This window comes from Mastigoproctus giganteus, chromosome 12 (assembly GCF_048544385.1).
Source record: "Mastigoproctus giganteus isolate SK-2022 chromosome 12, ASM4854438v1, whole genome shotgun sequence".
NCBI classification, from domain to species: Eukaryota; Metazoa; Arthropoda; class Arachnida; order Uropygi; family Thelyphonidae; genus Mastigoproctus; species Mastigoproctus giganteus.
In genome coordinates, this window is record NC_143586.1 from 163,497,568 (window position 1) to 163,521,577 (window position 24,010).

A 24,010-nucleotide genomic window follows, 5' to 3' on the forward strand; every position below is an offset into this window, starting at 1 on the left:
TCCTGCTGTTATATTCCCATTGTGCAAACAGAAGTATTTATTGGGAAACCAACGTTATGCAACTGTATATTGCAATTATAAGACCACATTTGGAATACTGTGTTCAAGTGGAGTCCACATCTGAAAAAAGACATTGAGATTTTTGAAAGGGTCCAAAGACGTGCAACTCGAATGGTAAGATTGGCAGAAGGACGACCATGTGAGGAAAGACTCTGATGACAACCAGGCACCTCAGAGGTGACCTGATTGAAGTTTATAAGGCTCTGAGAGGGATTAGTAAAATGAAGGTGGAATCTCATTGTTCTAAAGAATTCCAGAACTAGGTGCCATAAATTCAAATTACAGGGATTGAGGTTTAGATTAGATTGTAGGAAGTTTTCTTTTAGCCAATTTCGTTGATTGCTGGAACAAGTTACCCTCTCAGTTATTTGAGGCTGACAGTTTGAATAAATTCAAAGGTCGATTGGATAGTTACCTATATGAGAAGGTAAACATAATTGGTGTGTGTTTTTTTTTTGCCAGTGCAGCAAAATCTGTGGTTTACACTATTTGGCTATTACTATTTTATTTTTCCAGTTTCTACCCTTCATTTTTCCGGCAGTATGGACACTCTTACTTTCCTTTCCTCTATGCCATCTTTGCCTCATTTTATTCATCACTTTCCCCCCCCCCCCCCACCAAACTTTATTTTCTTCCCAGTACCATTTGTCTGCTTCTTTATTAATTTTTGCATTTGATTTTATATTATCTTATTTCTGAAATACTTTTTAAGGGCTTTAAGCCTCAGGCTGAGAGAGAATTAGACAACGTACAAGTTAGTACAAACCCATCATTATTAGTAAGCCACAAACTCTGAATTAGCAAAAACAGCATCGTTTTAGTTAAATCTCACATTGTGAATGCCTTCACAATGAGTTGCCATGATATTGCACTACTTCGAATAAGTATCACTTCACCAAAGGAGAAGACTATCGTTACTTATTCTCAGCATACAAATGCATCATCCTAAAATGATGTGTTTGTACTAACTTGTATGTTGTCTAGTCTAATTCTCTCTCAGCCCTTAAAGTATTTGTCTAATTTCACTTTATACACCATCAGGCATCTCTTATATTGTGGAGTTATACTCACAACTGTTTTGTCATCATTGCATCACCAGAGTACCTACCCACCCACTCACCAAAGAAGGGCTAAATAGTCCCGAAACGGTGCCGTCTGGGTGGTGGTATCCACTGAGAATAAGTAACAATGGTCTTCTCCTTTGGTGAAGTGTTACTTATTCAAAGTAGTGCAATATCATGGCAACTGGTTGTGAAGGCATTCACAATGTGAGATAGATTTAACCAAAATGATGCCATTTTTGTTAATTCAGAATGTGCTGCAGACTAATATGATGCATTTGCACTAACTTGTACATTGTATTATCTTATTTCTTATTTAATTACCTTAATTTTATTGCAAACACTGCATTGGGACTACCCTCTCTATTTTCGTGGAAGATTTTACTGCTTTTACCCTCCTTTTTAGTAAACTTCTTTTTTTGTTTTATACATACACTGTATTTAGAGTTTCCTTTTAATATTTTTCTTCCATAACTATACGTAGGCATACAAACAGTTTATTGATACATGATCAGGTATAGTCCCCTGATGAAATACCTCTATCATGTATCAATCTTTTATTTATGGTGCCTCCGTAGCCAGGTGGGCAGGAGCAGCAGTGCGTAGCACACGCTTCTTGATTAGACTGAGGTTCAAGTCCGTGACCACCAAATACGGAGGATGCGGAAAGGTCAGGGAATGACCACTGCATATCCCCAGAGCAATATGGCCTTAGTTGCTAATGCTCCTAAAAATCAAATAACAACAATCTCTTATAGCATGCATCAAATATTTCAATATCTTATTTTTATTTTTATTTTCCTTCCCTTATATTTTGGTTTTCATAACATCAAATTATTTTTCCACCTTCTATTTAATACTTACTATTTCTTTTCAATTAATTAATCACTTTTTTCCTTTATAGCTTTTCTTCCATCTAAATTGGTTTACTAATTCAGCCTATAATTTTTTATAATTCAATATATCAGTGAGGCTTTTTCACATTCTTTCTCTATCGACCACCTTTAATTCTTCTCTTTTTTTTTTCTATCCTTCACCTTCTAGCTTTGGCACCTTGTATTTTTCACACTTCCAGCTGTTATCTCTTTTTTTCTCCCTCTTTATCAAACTTTATTACTTCAACCTTAAATACAGTGGATTCCGGTTATTTGGGCCAGCGGTTAATCGGGGCAGCTGTTTATATGGGGCAAATCTTAAAAAACAAAAACCAATCGAGAAAATAGCCAGGGTTTACTTCGCTTAATTGGGACAAAATGCCGTTTAATCGGGGCAGGAGACCTCTGCACTGGAGATTACCCTATGATTGTCTCTGACCGTACCACATAATTCGGTCGGATTTCTGGAGGTCACAACCATAAAACATTAAAAACAATTAGCAGTCACCTGTTTATTGGGCTTTTCTGTTAGTGCAATCTATCATAATCTTACAGTAAACTCGATCTTACTGAATTTGCGATAATACCGACAGCTGGAATTCTGTGGGTTATTATGGTAAAATGTGTTTACACTTCCATTGAATCTTCAATCATATAAAAAAAATAATTTTCACAATCTTCTCTTCATTCTTATTTTTAAAGCTTCGTAATTTGTTTCTCCGTTCTCACTTGCGCGTATCGTGTTACTTGCAATTTGTGTGTGCCGTGTTCTTTGTTATTGATCGCTTATCTTTTTACTGTTTTAAATTTTAATCCCCACCCACAAATGTCAGTGAACAGAATTGTCAACTAGTTAGTATGTACATATTACAGTACGTATTAATTATTCGATTATCACGTATATTCTTCCGATTTTCACGTATCATTTAATTTTTTAATTAGTAAGGTAATAAAGAGTAAATTTATGCTTAATATATCTTTACTTTTATAGCCTGTGGATAATATTCCTCCTATTTTCGCTAATTAGAATCGCTGTTTAATAGAATTAAAATTCAATTCACAAACGCGATCACAATGACCGGCGCTTACTACACATCGTATAGTGAACGGTACTTTACTGTGGTGAGTTCGTCGTAACGTGATTTGATTGTACAGTGAACTAATTGTAAAGGGGGGGCAGGGGTAAATTGTATTTTTAACTATTTACGTGAAACTTCGGATAATTGGGGCAGCCGCTTAATTGGGCCAAAATGCACTAGCCCCGATGTGTCCCAAATAACCGGAATCGACTTTTGTATCCTTTGCTGCTGCTTAGCACACTTAAGTGCATTTGCCATATAAATTATATCTCTATATATGTTACTTTTACTCATTTTATATTATCTGTGTGTAGATAATATAAAATAATAGCTGCAGAGAAGAGAAAAAAAATTAAACACCATATAGAAATAAATAAATAATTTCTTCTGTTTCCTTTTCATATAATTTTTATAGTTACACACACAATTTTATTTTGTTTGACATTTATAGCTCTTTACCTTACAAGCATTAAGTGAAGACAGAGAAAGGAAATCTAGCATTCTTTTGTTTTTCTTTACTAACCGCACTAATCTAATGGCCACATGATCACCTAATGGCGCTGCTGCTGTGCCCACATGGTGAAACTAAGAACCATGGCAAAAGCCCTCCTGCCAAACTCTAAAAGGAGCAAACTTGGAATATATGAACATTCTACCTTTTGGGTCTGGATCCATCTCACCCATCTGGATGATCAGAACTCTTCTGTTGCCAACTGGCAAACGAAGGGCACAAGCCAAAACAGCTGGCCACACTTTCTTATCCTATATTCGGTAACTGAAAAGCCAGTTGACAGTGCTTTATTTGTAGGCTAGAAATGCTCAGAAAATGCTACTGGCCCACGAAAAATGGTCCGGTGACTAACTTAAATCATGTAATCTACTTTTTGAAACAATACTCCCAGGCACCCGAAACTACATCTTAAAATTACCACATTTGGAGGAACACCCAAAAATGTGTCCTGTCATGCTAAAATAAGCACCAGTAAAGAAATCATAACCAAACCAACTTAATGAATGTCACTGAAGAAGAAATTGCACAGGAACTTCAACCTTGAAGACAATAAATATTATAAATTTGTTTATTTCGGGTTCTCTACCTCATTTCCAGTTTGGCTTTCTATTGAAAGTGACCTCTTTGGAAATTAGTCTGTTATTCTTTAATATATATTTTGTGTGAATTAATTGAATTGAAGAAAAATGCTATTTAACCATGTGTCAATATTAAGTAATTATTTTTATTGAAATGGTTACAAGGCGAATACATAGTAACTACCAAACACTAATACCTAATGCATATAAAGTGACATTTCAAGATGAATTGAAACTGCATTAAAAGAAAGAAAAGAAATGTGCCCGATAACATTTAAGTATTAATATTGTGTTTGCTCTCTATTCCTCTAGTAACTCTGTTTCAATAAAAAATTACCCACAATTAAAATATGGCTTAATAGTATTTCTTCAACTTAATTAATATATGTATTGAATAATCATGATAATTTTATATCTTTCAAGTAAATAGTGTTTTTTTTCCCCTCTAGGTACTTGTTGTCTTTCTTTTGAAATATATCCCATATTTATAAATAATAATTCGCAGTTTGCTACTTTTATTTATTCTGTTTTTTTGTTTTTTTTATGCAGAGAAGAACAGTGACTGCTTTCATATTATATTTCAAAAATATGAGGTGTGGCAATAGAGTTCCTGGAATGGTGCAATAAAAAGAATACAAAATGAAGTAGCTCAGAATGATTTTGTTTTATTTTTGTTCAAAGTAATCACCACCTGATTGAATGCACCACTTATGCTGTTATAAAAGTTTCTGAAAAGAGTCAGATCAAAGCATAACTACCAAACTGAATATCAATTCAGTTTGGTAGTTATGTTTTTTTTTTATGTTTTTCTTTATTAGTATTGATAGAGCCATATAGTGCAAGAAAGCCGTGACCTTTTGCTGAATTGGCCAGGAAAAAAAGTAGAAAAGAAAATACAAATTATGCACTTCCCTCCTTGTGTTGTCCTCAACATCGACAAATCTCTTTCCTTTGAGGGTAGCTTTCACCTTAGGAAAGAGGAGAGAGTAGGGCAGATGGTTAAGCTGCCCAACTCTCTCCCTGCTATGTTTTGTCAGAAATGTCTTCACAATAAGTGCAGAATATGTGTGTATGTGTGTGTGTGTGTGTGTGTGTGGGGAGGGCATTGTTGTGCAAAAAGAACCAGCTACCTTTCTCTCGAAATTGCAGCCTCACCCAAGAAATACACTATCTGTACATAGAATGCAGCATCGGTTCTCCCTCCCATTCAGGATCAAATTCCTTGTGAATCACACCCTGTTTGACAAAAAACATAATTAGCATTGTTTTAGCATTAGCATTAGTAGAGGCATATGATGCAAGAAAGCAAGCTTATTCAGAATCAGCCAAAAAAAAAAAAAACACACCACTCCCATTTCACCCCTCCGTTCGTTCGAAATACCTGTCCAGTTGAGCCTTAAATTTGTTTAGGCTATCAACTTCAACAACAAGTGATGGAAGTCGGTTCCACCAACCAACCACCCGCTGGCCAAAGGCAAATTTCCGCACATCTATCCGACATACGTCCTTCCTCAATTTGAATTTATGCCCTCTGAGGTGATTATTCTGAGCAAGATGAAGAATCCCATTGGCATTGAGCATGCTCAAACAATTCAAAGCCTTATACACCTCTATCAAATCACCTCGCCAGTGCCTAGTCTCCAGACTGTAATTTGCAAAACTTAAGCCTTTCTTCGTAAGAGCAACCCTTTGTTCCATTCACTAATCTTGTTGCCCTTCTCTGTACCCGTTCCAGCAGCTCTACATCCTTCTTGAAATGAGGCCTCCAGACCTGTATACAGTACTCAAGATGTGGCTTAACCATTGCCTTATACAAGGGAATAATCACCTCCTTATCCCTGCTAGAAAAATTCCTGTATATCATTGACAAGACACCATGAGCTACTCTTGCAGCTCGTCTGCACTGCTCAGAGAACTTCATATCTGCCTGCACAATTACCCCAAGGTCCTTTTCATTCTCCACCACTGTCAGTGTAGTACCGCAGAGTTGATACGTTGCTCTGGGATTACTGTTTCCCATATGTAGTACTTTACATTTGTCGATGTTAAACTTCATTTGCCACCTCTCAGCCCATCTGTTCAACCTTTCCAGATCCTGTTGCAGCAGCATAGCGTCAGTAGTGTCCTTAACAACCCTGCCAACCTTTGTATCATCTGCAAACTTGGACATTAAACTTGATATACCATCATCAATATCATTCATAAACACCGAAAACAACAACGGACCCAGCACTGAACCCTGAGGAACTCCACTAATAACATTAGTCCACGTTGAGCAGTGTTCATTGATTACCACTCTCTGTCTTCTGCCACTCAACCATCCCCTTATCCATAGCAGCAATTTGCCTCCAATGCCACACTGCTCCAATTTGTGCAACAGTATCAAAAGCCTTTCTAAGATCCAAATATATAATATCAAAGTTATCCCCTGCATCCAGTTCTTTTGTGACTACATCATAGTATCCAATCAAATTGGTCAGGCAAGACCTGCCCTTAACGAAACCATGCTGCATCTGAGCTATAACTGAATTCTTGTCTAGATGATCCTGCAGTGCTTCTTTAACCAGTGCCTCCATTAATTTACCTGGAACAGAAGTTAAACTAACAGGTCTATAATTACTTGTGTCAGCCTTTGATCCTCCTTTGTGAATGGGATTACATTTGCACATCTCCAGTCTATGGGTACCTCCCCTGAGTCCAAAGAAGCTCTCATAATTATGGCTAGCGGTTTGCTTACTTCCTTTGCTGCCTCCTTTAATATAACTGGATAGATCCCATCCACTCCAGGTGCCTTTTTATGTTTATCCTCAACAATCTCTCCTCCACTTTCCTCTCAGTTATTACAAAATGATCTAGCTAACTGCCAATGTTTACTTTACCTACGTCATTCTCCTTCCTGAATAACTCCTCATGCGTGAATGTAGATGCAAAATACTCGTTTAGATTGTTAGCCACCTGAGCAGGATCCTCAACTGTTGAACCATCAATATCCAGTGGACCAATCTGATTTATCCCTTTCCTTCTTGAGTGTAAATAGGTAAAGAACTCTTTTCTGTTTTTCTTTGAATCCTTTGCCAAGGATTTTTCGTAGTCTGCCTTTGCCTGCCTAATCTCCTTTATGACTTGGTTACAGACCAACTTATATCTATCATAGGCTTCCATGTCACCCATTAATTTGTATGTATTCCATGCATTTTTCTTCTCTGCCACATGTCTCATTAGTTCATCTGACAACCATTAAGGCCTAAACCTTGAACAATATTTCTTAGTTGGTATGTAAAGCCTGGTAGCTTCCAAGATTAGTTCCTTGAATGCTTCCCATTTTGAGTTTGCTGTTGGTAACATCATCAGTTGGTCCCACTGTATAGAATTTAAATACTGTCTCAGACCATCATAGTCGCCTTTACGAAAACAAAAACCCTTCCCTTTACCTCTGATGGTAGTTACCTCCTTGAGTAAATTCCACTTCAACACACTGTGATCACTGCCACCTAGTCGTTCATTTATCTGCAGATTCTTAATGTATGAAGAATCACTACTGATAATCAGATCAAGAGTATTGCTCCCTCTTGTTGCCGCACGAACATGCTGATGTAGAAAACAATCAACCAATAAATCCACAAATGCCTTGCTAGTGTGTGAGTGACCAGCCCCCAAATTCCAGTCAATATCTGGGAAATTAAAATCCTCCATTATAAGACTCCCTGATTTACTGGCCCACTCTATTTCCCTGTACAATATCTTATTATACTCATCAGAGTCATTAGGCCTATAGCACACTCCTACTCTCAATTTTGATTTCCCTATGCTTATGTCACACCAAACTGACACGACACTGCCCTGTCCATCGATGTTGACTGGCTTCACTTCCTTGGATTTTATGTGTTTCTTAACTAATAGCATAACCCCTCCTCCCCTGTCTATCCTTTCTATACACATTGTATTCCCCAAATTCCAGTTCTGCATTCCTTATATCTGTGTGACACCACGTCTCTGATATCCCAACAATATCTGCCTTTGATGTTTTGAGCAATACTTCAAATTCATCAAATTTATTTACTAGACTCCTAGCATTGGTGTACACGCAGGTATACATGCACCTGTTTCTATTCCTAGCTACTCCAACACAACCCATGTGTTTACTTGTACCGCAGTGACTCCCAGCAGTCTCTGAAATATCCTGCATCTTGTTTTTCAGCCTTCTGCTCATTTCAATAGAAGCAGTGCAAGAACCACTTCCACCTCTGCCAGTGGCTACTGTTAATTTATTAGTCCTTGTATCTCTCCTAACATTGCCTCGACAGCATCAGCAAAAATTCTTGCACCCTTCCTATTTAAGTGTATCCCATCCCTGTAGAAGCAATCTCTCCTGTTATCAAGTACAGTCCAGGCTGAAAAAAAATTCTACCCCTTGAGCCTTGCACAATCCGTCCAGGGCCGAATTGATCGACAAGGCTCTCATCATATACTCCCTCCTATCGTGTCTGGGCAGAATTGCAGACACTTTCAAATTCAACCTTAATTCACGGCTTTTTTTCAACAGTGACCTGTACTTGCTAAGTAATTCCGCCGGTCTCCTACTCTTAATATCATTAATGCCAACGTGTACAACTATATCACCTTTTGTGCCCTTAAAAGATGATATCCGCTCTACAACGTCATCAGCCTTTTCCCCTGGCAGACATACCCTGGTCCTATTCAACCTATCCTTTTTACAAAGCATGTTCCCCGTTTCCCTGACAATGGAGAATCCTAGACTTGGTCCTAGTTTTGATCCTAGACTTGGTGATAATTTCAAAGTCCATTGCGTGCTCTGACTCTTTGTATCTGGGTCATACCAAAACACCCAATGCTCATCTCCATTGACAGTACAGTTGAGGAAATTAAGATTATCTTCACAAGTCTGGATGAAGTCTTTGTACAATGCTTCTGCTAATCCATGCAGCTGTGTGCAGCACACATTTTGCACAGATCCTTTTCTCTAAATCTTCATGCACAATTTGTTCATATCCAACTTAACTCATCAGCCATCATTCTTACAGTCAAACAATGATCTGTTGCTACAATTTCCTGAATTTTCACAACTCCATCCTCATTTTTAGAGGTTAACAGATGCCTACTTCTTGGGTCTTTGTGAACATCCTCATACCCATCTTTGAACTGCTTATATAATTGAAACACTGATATGATTGGAAATACATTTCTGTTGCTCCATTTCAAAATCGTGACACAGAATGTTAATGCTACTAATGACACTGGTTGTTACTTGCAACTGTCAGCGCCTACTGGACAATCTTTGTATCACCATCGATGGAGGAAGCTTGAACTACAACATACCATTTCCATTTATTTTCAAAGTCATCAAACATGACTGCAACAGCACCAGTAAAGGAACTTTATTGCCACACCTTACACTGAGTGATCACTGAATTATGACCATCTACCTGATACTTCGTAGGTCCTCCTTTTGCCCTCAGTACAGCAGCTATCCAATGTGGCATTGATTCAACAAGATGTCAGAAACGTTCGGGAGGTATGGCCAGTCAATCTGCATGTAATGCAGCTAGCAATGCAGGTATGGTGGCGATTGGTGTATCCAGACGCCTAATACGCCTTTCCATAGTGTCCCACAAGTGCTCTATGGGATTGATATCAGGCGAGTTCGGAGGCCAATCAGTATGCTGGAAGTCAGAACTGTGTTCCTCAAACTATTCCCGCACAAGTGCCCGATGGCTTGGCGCATTGTCATCTTGGAAGACACCATCACCATTCAAGAAAAAGTGTAACATAGCAGGGTGTACACAGTCAGCAAGCAGTTTACGATAGCAGAGACCACTGATACATTGTTCCACATGCACCAGGAGTTCAACTTCCTACCAGTTAAATATGCCCCACACCATACAACTGCCTCCACCAGCCTGCACTTTTGGTACTATGCATGGTGGATGAAGAGCCTCCTGTTGTTGACGCCAAATCCATACATGACCATCCATTGTGTGGAGTAAATAACATGACTCATCCGACCAGCATACCTTCCAGTTTTCTAACGTCCAACTTGCATTCTCTTTGCACCAGGCGAGTCTTTTACGCCAATGAACCTTGGTTAGGAGAGGATACCATAGGGGTCATCTGCTGGTATAGCCCATACGTGCGACACATGGTCATGCCAGATATTGTTCTGGGTTAGCCCATGTTTTATTGGGTAGTCAACTCTTCAACAGTGCTGCGCTTGTTTGCTTGTACGAGTCATTGGACCCGGCACTCACCTCTAACATCAACCTTTCGCTGACCTTTGCAGTTTTGCTGTCGGGTTGTTGTTTGACCAGTTTGATGCCAGTCCTGGTACCCTTTAACAGCGGCGGCTCTCAAACACCCCTCCAATTCAGCCGTTTGGGAAATTGAGGCACTAGCTTGTCAAGCTCCCCCAATCTGTCCTTTATCAAAGTCTGATAAACCCTTCCTTTTATTCATCACGCTCAGAATTTTAGTACCTACTGAACCACTGACAACTTATCTATGCTCTTAGGCTGACTAACTGCATACCTCACGTGGTTAATGGGTCTCATTCAGTTTCATAGGATGGTCCTAATTCATTGATCACTCAGTGTATGTAATTTAGGTGGATACTGCTGTAACTCATTTCTTACAGCAGCAAGGCATTGAAGTGCCTTTGTTATTTTAAATTGATTAATCTTTATTATATTTTAGTTAAATTTGGAAAAAACTTTATTTGACTCTATTGTCAGGGAAACGGGGAACATGCTTTGTAAAAAGGATAGGTGGAACAGGACCAGGGTATGTCTGCCAGGGCAAAGGTTGATGACGTTGTAGAGCGGATATCATCTTTTAAGGGCACAAAAGGTGATATAGTTGTATACGTTGGCACTAATGATATTAAGAATAGGAGACTGGCAGAATTACTTAACAAGTACAGGTCACTGTTGAAAAAAAAAAGCCATGAATTAGGGTTGAATTTGAAAGTGTCTGCAATTCTGCCCAGACACGATAGGAGGGAGTATATGATGAGAGCCCTGTCGATCAATTCGGCCCTGGAAAGATTGTGCAAGGCTCAAGGGGTAGAATTTTTTTCAGCCTGGTCTGTACTTGTTAACAGGAGAGAGACTGCTTCTACAAGGATGGGATACACTTAAATAGAAAGGGTGCAAGGATGTTTGCTGATGCTATCGAGGCAGTGTTAGGTGTGTCGAAAAACTGCTAGACTGGGGGGGATACAAGGACTAATAGATTAACAGTAGCCACTGGCAGAGGTGAAAGTGATTCTTGCACGGCTTCTATTGGAATGAGCAGAAGCCTGGAAAACAAGATGCAGGATGTTTCAGAGACTGTTGGGAGTCATTGCGGTACAAGTAAACACATGGGTTGTGTTAGGGAAGCTAAGAATAGGAAGAGGTGCATGTATATTTGCGTGTACACCAGTGCTAGAAGTTTGGTAAATAAATTTGATGAATTTGAGGTATTGCTCAAAGCATCAAAGGTGGATATTGTTGGAATATCAGGGACGTGGTGTCACACAGATATAAGGAATGCAGAACTGGACTTTGTGGAGTACAATGTCTACAGAAAGGATAGACAGGATAGGAAGGGAGGAGGGGTTACTATTAGTTAAGAAACACATAAAATCCAAGTAAGTGAAGCCAGTCGACATCGCTGAACAGTGCAGTGTCGAGTCAGTTTGGTGTGACACATGCATTGGGAGATCAAAATTGAGAGTAGGAGTGTGCTATAGGCCTAATGACTCTGATGAGTATAATAAGAAAATGTTCAGGGAAATAGTGGGCCAGTAAATCAGAGAGTCTTATAATGGGGGATTTTAATTTCCCAGATATTGACTGGAATTTGTGGGTTGGTCACTCGCACACTAGCAAGGCTTTTGTGGATTTATTGGATGATTGTTTTATTCATCAGCATGTTCGGGAGGCAACTAGAGGGAGCAATATATTTGATTTGATTATCAGTAGTGATTCTTCATGCATTAAGAATCTGCAGATAAAGGAACCACTAGGTGGCAGTGATCACAGTGTGCTGAAGTGGGATTTACTCAAAGAGGTAACTACCATCAGGGGTAAAGGGAAGGGTTATTGCTTTCGTAAAGGCGACTTTAAATACAGTCTTAGACAGTGGTCTGAGACAGTATTTAAATTCTATACAATGGGACCGACTGATGATGTTACGTTTGATGCTACAGCAGCAAATTCAAAATGGGAAGCATTCAAAGAACTTATCTTGGAAGCTACTAGGCTTTACATACCAACTAAGAAATATTGTTCAAGGTTTAGGCCTAAATGGATGTCAGATGAACTAATGAGACATATGGCAGAGAAGAAAAATGCATGGGATACATATAAATTAACACAGAAGCCTATGATAGATATAAGCTAGTCTGTAACCAAGTCACAAAGGAGGTTAGGCAGGCAAAGGCAGATTATTAGAAATCTTTGGCAAAGGATGCAAAGAAAAACAGCAAAGAGTTCTTTACTTATGTAAACTCTAGAAGGAAGGGGATGAATCAGATTGGTCCACTTGATATCGATGGTTCAACTGTTGATGATTCTGCTCAGGTAGCTAACAAACTAAATGAATATTTTGCATCGACATTCACACATGAGGAGTTATTCAGTGAGGGGAATGCCAGAAGTGTATTCAGCTCTAGCAGTAAGCTAGATAATATTGTAATAACTGAGAGTAAAGTGGCGGAAAAATTGTTGAAGATAAACACAAGAAAGGCACCCGGGGTGGATGGGATCTATCCAGTTATATTAAAGGAGGCAGCAAAGGAAGTAAGCAAACCCTTACCCATAATTATGAGAGGTTCCTTGGACTCAGGGTAGGTACCCATAGACTGGAGATGTGCAAATGTGATCCCAGTTCACAAAGGAAGATCGAAGGCTGCCGCATTTCAAGAAGGATGTAGAGCTGCTGGAAGGAGTACAGAGAAGGGCAACACGATTAGTGAATGGAACAAAGGGTTGCTTTTACGAAGAAAGGCTTAAGTTTTGCAAATTACAGTGTCTGGAGACTAGGCACCGGTGAGGTGTATAAAGGCTTGAATGGCTTGAGCATGCTGAATGCTGATGGGATTCTTCCTTTTGCTCAAAGGTGCCTCCGTAGCCAGTTGCGTAGCACACGCTTCTTGATTAGACCGGGGTTCGAGCTCGTCACCACCAAATACGGAGGATGCGGAAAGGTCAGGGAATGACCACTGCATATCCCGGAGAAATATGGCCTTAGTTGCTAATGCTCCTAAAAAAAAAACAAAAAAAACCAAAAACGAAAACCTCTTGCTCAGAATAATCACCTGAGAGGGCATAAATTCAAATTGAGGAAAGACAGATATAGGATAGATGTGCGGAAATATGCCTTTAGCCAGTGGGTAGTTGGTTGGTGGAACAGACTTCCATCCCTTGTTATGGAAGTTGATAGCTTAAATAAATTTAAGGCTTAGCTGGACAGGTATTTCGAACAGATGGTGGGTGAAGTGGAAGTTTTTTTTGTTTTTTTTTTTTGGCTGATTCTGCATAAGCTTGCTTTCATGCATCATATGCCTATGCTAAAAGATACCAGCTAGTATTTTATTTTTACCAAATCTCAACTATGAGATATAGTGAAAGGGTCACAGTTCTTTAGATTTGCTTTCCAAACCAGCATTATTTCATGTTTTTTTGTTTCATTTTTAAGTATATTAAAGCATAGGTTTTCAAACTTTGTTCCATTGAGAGTTTGTGGAGATTTTTAATCTGAGAGAAAGAAGTGATTTTTGCAATCTTTATTTTTACAAAGGTTGTAAAATCGCCTCTTGTTTTTTGAAGGAAAGAGGAAAAATAACATTTAATAAAATCTGGGAAGTACAGGGTTGTTAAAATTAAAGTATCCCTACATAGAGGGCTCTGGAGTGAGTTCTAAGGCTTGTACTGTAGAGAAATTTGGACAACAGGTACAATAAAGAATGCGCTCCCCATTTATTGGGAAAAAAAAATTAGTTACAAAATTTGTCACTGTATTGGCTGTAGCTATCTTAGTTATGGTTATGCAAATAACGTAAATTATTTGCATAATTGTAAGTTATTGCCACAGCACCACTACTAAGCTTTACTGTACTGTATAAAAGCATAGCAGTCTCTTCAAAATCATACAGTAGATGTTTGCCTGCACTACAGCAGCAATGCCCACAACGTTGCAGCAAAAGGCACTATTAGTGAAGCTGTACTATCAGAACAGCTTCACTAATAGTGCCTTTTGCCTGCAACGTTGTGGGCATTGCTGTAGAACAGCAACAATGCAGTTGCGGCTATCAGAGAAGTCTGGTGTCAGAAGCGCATAAGGCGTGGACCTATGACTGTTTGTGCTGTCCGCAAAATGGTTGCGAAATTTGAAGCGACAGGACATCTTGGTGTTCAGCCAAGTAGAGGTCGAAAACAAGTGGACTCCTCTCATGTTGAAGATGTGGCTGTCATAGATTTATCAAGTCAATATCCATGTGGTAGCGCAAGTGTGGCATCTGTTTCTTGTGAAGTGGACATGCCGTATTCCACTGTAAGGCTAATAATGCATCAGGTGTTGCGGTACTATCCTTACAAGATGCACATGCTACAGCAGCTAAGCGTGGTGATGCGATATTCATTTCACTTATGCACTTCAGTTTCTGGCATGAATGACAGTGGATATCACTTGACCATGGAAATCCTTTGGAGTTGTTTGTTTTTTGGGAATTTTTTAAGCATATGGGTGTCTGTGGCCATAGTGCACCATCCATTTGGAGTGATTAAGCCCACTATAGTGCAGTGATTTGGAGTGATTAAGCCCACTTCTGCTTAAATGGACAAGTGAATATGCACAATTGTCACATTTGGGCAACAAAAAAAAGTGTGGTGTGGATTTATGGCTACATTCATGATTGTGCCATATTTTTTTGAACAGGTAACACCGACTGGACCCCCACACCTGTTCCATCACTGAACGGTGATATTTGGAAATGTTGGCATATTTTACAATACCAGAGCTGCAACAATGCTGATGCCTTCAGGATACCATATTCGAGCAAGATGGTGCACCACCCCACATCCACCTTTGTGTCCAAAAATTGCTAAGGCAACACTTTACAGGTGAACATGTTATCAGACGTTGTTTCCAGACATCTTGGCCACCCCGATCACCAGACCTCACCCCATGCCACTTTTGGTTGTGGGATTTTTTGAAGAACCAGATATCGGGAGGGATGTCAAACTCTGGCAGCTCTGAAGGACAGCATTAGACGTCATGTGCTGGCTATTCCAGTTGACATGCTACATTCTGCTGTAGAAAATGCTGTTCTTTGAATGGAAACTGTTGTTGATCAAAATGGAGGACACATTGAACAGTTGTAGCACTGTTCAAGTGATTTGTATTGCCACAGTGTCATATAGTGACACTTTTTGTAACTAATTTTCTTTTCCAATAAAATGGCGAGCACATTCTTTATTATACCTGTTGTCCAAATTTCTCTTTGGTATGAGCCTTAAAACTCACTTCAGATCCCTCTACATAGAGATACTTTAATTTTAACAACCCTGTATTTTTTTTTGGATTTAAAATTTCATAACAGTTACCTCTCTCTTTCTCCATAGGATTGCTTCTCTTCTAAACTCTCCAACTTTGGCCCTTTAATTTATAGAAAGTTTATTTTGAATTAAAAAATATCCAAGTTTTGGAACCCTTAAATTGTAAATTTTCATCATTAATTTTTTTTTAAATTTGTACATATGTACAAATACATATGTACATATGTATTACTGTTTTTAAAGGAATAGAGTTCAGCTGAAGATTTAGATTTGTGCAAGTTTAAGAAGGCAGAATATTTAGATATGAAAAGGCTCTGTGGATAGAAAATTTTCAAAAACACAGATTATTTATTTAATAATTTGAAAGATATGAAATGAAATAATAATGATATGCTTTTTGTGTTTGTTTGATTTTTCTTCTCTATACATGAATGTGTGTGTTGAATACACTTCAGTCAGGGGGCGAGGTTAGCCTGTGCAGACATTGCTCCTTAAAGCTCTTCAAACAGAGAAGTTTTTCCTGATTTATTTTCTGCTTTATTAGTTTAAATTGTCATATTAACTTATTTTCTAGAGTAGCTTTATATTCCTAGTTACAATACTTAGTTTAAAGTTTAACTTAGGCAGAGATTTTGTAGATATTACTTAGTATCGGTAACGGTATCAAATCCACGTGTCACAAATTGAACGAGAGGTCTTTTAACCAAATTTAGTCGATTTATTAACCAATTGTTATATCAAATTATCTTCTATAAGTAGATTATAGACCTAGTCAGGATCCTTAGTTTATTCTAAATTGAGATAGCGAGATTTCGAAGCTAATCAATACTTACGAGTCCGTAGAAATACCGTTCGTGAATTCCCGCCATTTTTACACGATAGCATAAGCTTAGTGTAGTATACTGCATAATATAATATTGTCAATTAATCAGTAAATCTATTAATCTTGATAAACTTTATTGTCAATTAAATTGTATTTTTAACTCTATAAATATATATAACGACTTAATCGTAACAAATAATTAATACATAACTATAGTGGTACACGTGATACGGAAGTTGTATAAAGGGAACACTAGATACCGAAAAAAAAAAAAAAAAATATATATATATATATATATATATAACATAACTGTTTTGGGATATAACTTAAGGATTTAATTTTTGTTTTAAATTTTATTGAATTAAATTGGAATCATGACTCTGACCAGAGCAGCAAAGCAAAAGGCTCAAGCTAATGGGAGTGCTGTGGTTCAGGGGAGAACTGAGGGGGGCAGTTGCCCTCTGAATCACAGTCTATTAAAATGCACTGTTTGCTTGATGTTTGCGGAGCAGTCGGGTACGGGACATGATACTGCCAAGGGGGATGTCTTTGTGTGTGCACGATGTAAGGAGTGCAAGGAAATCAGGCGACAACTCAGCGTTGTTATGGGCCTTTATGAGACCTTGAAGGACAGGGTGGATGCCCTCGAAGGAAATAAATTGAGGGGCCCATCAAGCTCTCAGCTGCCCACATCAACGCCAGAGCTTGCACTTGGTCATCGGGCAACACAGGGGCAGCCCCCTAGGCAGAATGCGCTGGTCCCACAGGAACTAGTAGTTGTTGGTGACTCTATTGTCAGGGAAACGGGGAACATGCTTTGTAAAAAGGATAGGTGGAATAGGACCAGGGTATGTCTGCCAGGGGCAAAGGTTGATGACGTTGTAGAGCGGATATCATCTTTTAAAGGCACAAAAGGTGATATAGTTGTACACGTTGGCACTAATGATATTAAGAGTAGGAGACCGGCGGAATTACTTAGCAAGTACAGGTCACTGTTGAAAAAAAGCCGTGAATTAGGGTTGAACTTGAAAGTGTCTGCAATTCTGCCCAGACACGATAGGAGGGAGTATATGATGAGAGCCTTGTCGATCAATTCGGCCCTGGAGGGATTGTGCAAGGCTCAAGGGGTAGAATTTTTTTCAGCGTGGACTGTACTTGTTAACAGGAGAGATTGCTTCTACAGGGATGGGATACACTTAAATAGAAAGAGTGCAAGAATTTTTGCTGATGCTGTCGAGGCAGTGTTAGGTGGGTCGGAAAACTGCTAGTTGGGGGGGATACAAGGACTAATAGATTAACAGTAGCCACTGGCAGAGGTGGAAGTGATTCTTGCACTGCTTCTATTCAAATGAGCAGAAGTCTGAAAAACAAGATGCAGGATATTTCAGAGACTGCTGGTAGTCATTGCGTTACAAGTAAACACATGGGTTGTGTTAGGGTAGCTAAGAATAGAAACAGGTGCATGTATACCTGTGTGTACACCAATGCTAGGAGTTTGGTAAATAAATTTGATGAACTTGAGGTATTGCTCAAAACATCAAAGGCAGATATTGTTGGGATATCAGAGACGTGGTGTCACACAGATATAAGTAATACGGAACTGGAATTTGGGGAATACAATGTATATAGAAAGGATAGACAGGACAGGAGGGGAGGAGGGGTTATGCTATTAATTAAGAAACACATAAAGTCAAAGGAAGTGAAGCCAGTTGACATCGATGGACAGGGCAGTGTCGAGTCAGTTTGGTGTGACATAAGCATAGGGAAATCAAAATTGAGAGTAGGAGTGTGCTATAGGCCTAATGACTCTGATGAGTATAATAATATATTGTACAGGGAAATAGAGTGGGCCAGTAAATCAGAGAGTCTTATAATGGGGGATTTTAATTTCCCAGATATTGACTGGAATTTGTGGGTTGGTCACTCGCACACTAGCAAGGCTTTTGTGGATTTATTGGATGATTGTTTTCTACATCAGCATGTTCTTGAGGCAACAAGAGGGAGCAATACTCTTGATCTGATTATCAGTAGTGATTCTTCATGCATTAAGAACCTGCAGATAAATGAACCACTAGGTGGCAGTGATCACAGTGTGTTGAAGTGGGATTTACTCAAGGAGGTAACTACCATCAGAGGTAAAGGGAAGGGTTTTTGTTTTCGTAAAGGCGACTATGATGGTCTGAGACAGTATTTAAATTCTATACAGTGGGACCAACTGATGATGTTACCAACAGCAAACTCAAAATGGGAAGCATTCAAGGAACTAATCTTGGTGGCTACCAGGCTTTACATACCAACTAAGAAATATTGTTCAAGGTTTAGGCCTAAATGGTTGTTAGATGGACTAATGAGACATGTGGCAGAGAAGAAAAATGCATGGGATACATACAAATTAATGGGTGACATGGAAGCCTATGATAGATATAAGTTGGTCTGTAACCAAGTCACAAAGGAGATTAGGCAGGCAAAGGCAGACTACGAAAAATCCTTGGCAAAGGATTCAAAGAAAAACAGAAAGGAGTTCTTTACATACTTGAACTCGAGAAGGAAAGGGATGAATCAGATTGGTCCACTGGATATTGATGGTTCAACAGTTGAGGATCCTGCTCAGGTGGCTAACAATCTAAACGAGTATTTTGCATCTACATTCACGCATGAGGAGTTATTCAGGAAGGAGAATGATGTAGGTAAAGTAAACATTGGCAGTGAGCTGGATGATTTTGTAATAACTGAGAGGAAAGTGGAGGAGAGATTGTTGAGGATAAACATAAAAAAGGCACCTGGGGTGTATGGGATCTATCCAGTTATATTAAAGGAGGCAGCAAAGGAAGTATGCAAACCCCTAGCCATAATTATGAGAGCTTCTTTGGACTCAGGGGAGGTACCCATAGACTGGAGATGTGCAAATGTAACCCCAATTCACAAAGGAGGATCAAAGGCTGACACAAGTAATTATAGACCTGTTAGTTTAACTTCTGTTCCAGGTAAATTAATGGAGGCACTGGTTAAAGAAGCACTGCAGGATCATCTAGACAAGAATTCAGTTATAGCTCAGACGCAGCATGGTTTTGTTAAGGGCAGGTCTTGCCTGACCAATTTGATTGGATACTATGATGTAGTCACAAAAGAACTGGATGCAGGGAATAACTTTGATATTATATATTTGGATCTTAGAAAGGCTTTTGATACTGTTGCACATGGAAGACTGCTGCACAAATTGGAGCAGTGTGGCATTGGAGGCAAATTGCTGCTATGGATAAGGGGATGGTTGAGTGGCAGAAGACAGAGAGTGGTAATCAATGGACACTGCTCAACGTGGACTAATGTTATTAGTGGAGTTCCTCAAGGTTCGGTGTTGGGTCCATTGTTGTTTTCGGTGTTTATGAATGATATTGATGATGGGATATCAAGTTTAATGTCTAAGTTTGCAGATGATACAAAGGTTGGCAGGGTCGTTAAGGACACTACTGACACTATGCTGCTGCAACAGGATCTGGAAAGGTTGAACAGATGGGCTGAGAGGTGGCAAATGAAGTTTAACATTGACAAATGTAAAGTACTACATATGGGTAACAGTAACCCCAGAGCAATGTATCAACTCTGCGGTACTACACTGACAGTGGTGGAGAATGAAAAGGACCTGGGGTAATTGTGCAGGCAGATATGAAGTTCTCTGAGCAGTGCAGACGAGCTGCAAGAGTAGCTCATGGTGTCTTGTCAATGATATACAGGAATTTTTCTAGCAGGGATAAGGAGGTGATTATTCCCTTGTATAAGGCAATGGTTAGGCCACATCTTGAGTACTGTATACAGGTCTGGAGGCCTCATTTCAAGAAGGATGTAGAGCTGCTGGAACGGGTACAGAGAAGGGCAACAAGATTAGTAAATGGAACAAAGGGTTGCTCTTACGAAGAAAGGCTTAAGTTTTGCAAATTACAGAGTCTGGAGACTAGGCACCGGCGAGGTGATCTGATAGAGGTGTATAAGGCTTTGAATGGTTTGAGCATGCTCAATGCCAATGGGATTCTTCATCTTTCTCAGAATAATCACCTCAGAGGGCATAAATTCAAATTGAGGAAGGACGGATGTCGGATAGATGTGCGGAAATTTGCCTTTGGCCAGCGGGTGGTTAGTTGGTGGAACCGACTTCCATCACTTGTTGTTGAAGTCGATAGCCTAAACAAATTTAAAGCTCAACTGGACAGGTATTTCGAACGAACGGAGGGGTGAAATGGGAGAGGGTTTTTTTTTTTTTTTTTTGGCTGATGCTGAATAAGCTTGCTTTCTTGCATCATATGCCTCTACTAATGCTAATGCTAATTCTAATGATATCATATGGCAGATATTGTACCAAGTTTCCTACAAAAACAATATTTGAACTAATTAATCTTTTAATTGAAACCAGTTATATTTCCTTTCAAAATAAAGTTTATAAGCCGATAGTCAGTTTGCCAATAGGATTGAATCTCAGTGGTCTTATAGGTGAAATTTATCTTAGAAAAATTGAACAGCTACACTTATCCCCATTTTTTTCATGCATTGCATATTATGGAAGATATCTTGACGACATCATTTGTATTGCGAATATTTCTACTGTACAACAGGTTCTACATATTTTAAACAATATTCATCTCAGATTAAAGTTCACTCTAAAAACTGAAGATACCAATAAAAAAATCATTAAATTTTTAAATTTAAACACGATGAGAAAATTCATTTCAAAATATACAGGAAACCCACTAATGCCTGGGATTTTTAATCAGTTTCTCAATGCATATAAATATCCTACTTCTCAACTAGACTTAAATAATGAAATACAAATATTAGTAAATAGATTCTCAAACTGGGACTACCCTTTATCTATTATAAATAAAATAAAAGACCAAGTAATAGACCATTTGCAAAATAACAATACTACAAAAAAAAAAAAAAAAAAAAAATTATTTCAGTGGTGTATAGTGTGTTTAAGGTCTAACAGCACCAGGGGTTCCCTCCCCCATCCCCATCTAGTATACATTGTGGTGTGATATAGAACACTGTAGAGGCCAGAGGTTTAAAAGTATATGGATATTGTGGAGTGTAATATGTTTTGTACCTTTGTTCATCTAGTCTTTTAGCCGGGGCTCCTAATGGAACCCACTGTTGCCCACACTAAGCCTCGTGGAGGCAGACCAAGTACACCAGTATAAATGGGGGGGGGGGGGTTAGAAACTCTAGAAATCGGGTCAAGCTGAAAGAGATGTTAGAGTTAAAAATTTTGAGTAAGGGACTTTTGTAGTTTTGACAAGGGTCAAATGATAGTTGTAAGATAGCTAGAGATGGAGGGAAGACTGAAGACTGGGGGGTGAGAGACAAGTATGGAGACAATAGGGAAGATGGCCCCAGAGTATCAGTGAGGCAGGCTATTGCCTCACCAGGCAAAGAGTGGGGGAAGGGGGCATAGCACACAGTCTCTTCCCCCTACCCAGGAAAGGGAAAGATAGGAGCACTTCACAAGAGAGTGAGGCACAGATCACCAGTGGTGCCAGCATAGCTGGAAGTTTTTGCAGTCAGTGTTAGAATCCATATCAGTGTCGGAGGTCCGTGTGACTCATTCATGGAGAAAGCCCTGTCCAGTGAGGTTGTCTTGGTGTTGGTGGTTTTTCGCCCATTTCAGGTTTAATTTGCGTGACTCACCGGGTTATACTTGCATCCAACCAGGGAGTGGCATGTCCCATTTGCAAATTTCTTTTGTGTGTTGTCTCTTCTTCATCTAGTTCGGTGCCTCCGTAGCCAGGTGGGAAGGAGCAGCAGTGTGTAGCACACACTTCTTGATTAGACCGGGGTTCAAGCCTGTCACCACTAAATACGGAGGATGCGGAAAGGTCAAGGGAATGACCACCGCATATTCCCGGAGCAATATGGCCGTAGTTGCTAATGCTCCTGAAAACCAAATAACAAATCATCTAGTTCGAGTTGTGTTTAGTTGGTATTGTGAATAGCAATCAATGCTCTTCTCCTGGAGAATAAGTCCTGGGCGAAGGGTGAGAGCACTCTGTAGTCATCCTCCATTTCGAGTAAATGCAACTCTTGATTCAGCAGCATGTATCTTGTTATCACAGGTCCTCATAGTGTTCACATCGGTGCATCAGATGGTCCCATGTCTCTGCATGCCCACAGATACATAGTCGGTTATCAACCAAGCCAAAGGCTGTCAATTTGACATTGTATTGGCCATGTCCTATGATTAGAAAGGGTATTCAGTCCTGGTTGAAACCAGGGAGGGGGCCGGAAGTATACCCTGTCAATATCTGGTAGGAATTTCCTTGTCACTTCTTTCATCGAAATCGCCCATCTGTTCTGCCATCCCTGCTTCAGGTGTTGGATTAGTATGGCTTTCTCTGTCTTCTGATTATTTGTGGGATCTATGGTGTATCCAGCAAAGGTGATGGGGACTCCTTTTGCAAGGTGATATAGCATGGCAGTGTTGATTACTTTTTAGGTCCAGCAGGAGGGCTCCCATGAGGACCTACAGAACATGTATACTGACCGTATAGGAGGCTCGGGTGATAACAAGGAGTATCGTTCTTTGCATGGTATCCAGGGTTATTCTGTTTACAGCAGTTATGGATTTATGGTACCATATAGGTGAGGCATATGGGATTGTAGTGATGAAGATAGTTTTGTAATGTAGTGCCGGTTCTTGATGAGTTCCTCCCAGGGCAAGGAACTCATCAAGAACACCATATTCCACAGGAGCAGCCCCTGTGGACCGGTCTAGTTAGGCTTTTATATGACATGTGTATGGCTATTTCCCGTCCTGAGAGGTAAAATTTCATTGTTTTTGATCTGAGCTACTGTCGCACAGAATTCCTTTTCCATAAAGGGAGCTTCTAACTTTCCATGGTATAGTTTTCATTTGGCTGGATGGATCTGGTGCTGCAGTGTGATGGGTGAGAGTGGTTCTAGAAAGATTGCATTCAGGATGTTATTTATTGATTCTTCCCATGTAGTAGCCAATGCACCCTACGGAGTTTGCATTGTGACGATGACCTCACCTATGGGGAATTTATTAGTGATAATTTTGTACACCACTCCCCAGGATTCTTGATTACCAGTTGTGGAGACAAAGTGTTCCCAAGACTTCCTTTTACTTTTCCTGATCAGGTTGGTGTATCGATTTCTGGCATCCCTGTATCGGTCCCTCAGAGGGGCGACCTCAGCCTCAGACCAGCTGCAGTGGGCTCACTGAAACTGCCTCCGGTGGGCATTCACCTCTCTCCTTAGCAGTTGGATATCTGGTATTGGCCACGGTACTGTCCCTGATGTCAGATTCTTTCTTTTCATTACGGCTTCCAAGGCTGTTGTGATAATTTCTGGATAATTCCTGGTTAAGGGTATTGGGGTCCTTCTTTTGGGGATCCTTCCAGAGACGTTCATTGGCTGCAGTGGATAGATGATCCACAAAGAGATCCCAGTTCGCCCTTTT

The 24,010-nt window shown here is 39.6% G+C and overlaps 1 protein-coding gene across 3 annotated transcripts in view; it reads left to right on the forward strand.

Annotated features, from left to right (window-relative positions):
• The window catches only part of LOC150077559 (uncharacterized), a 536,301-nt gene that overhangs the window by 250,271 nt on the left and 262,020 nt on the right, over window positions 1-24,010 (forward strand). The window lies entirely within an intron of this gene.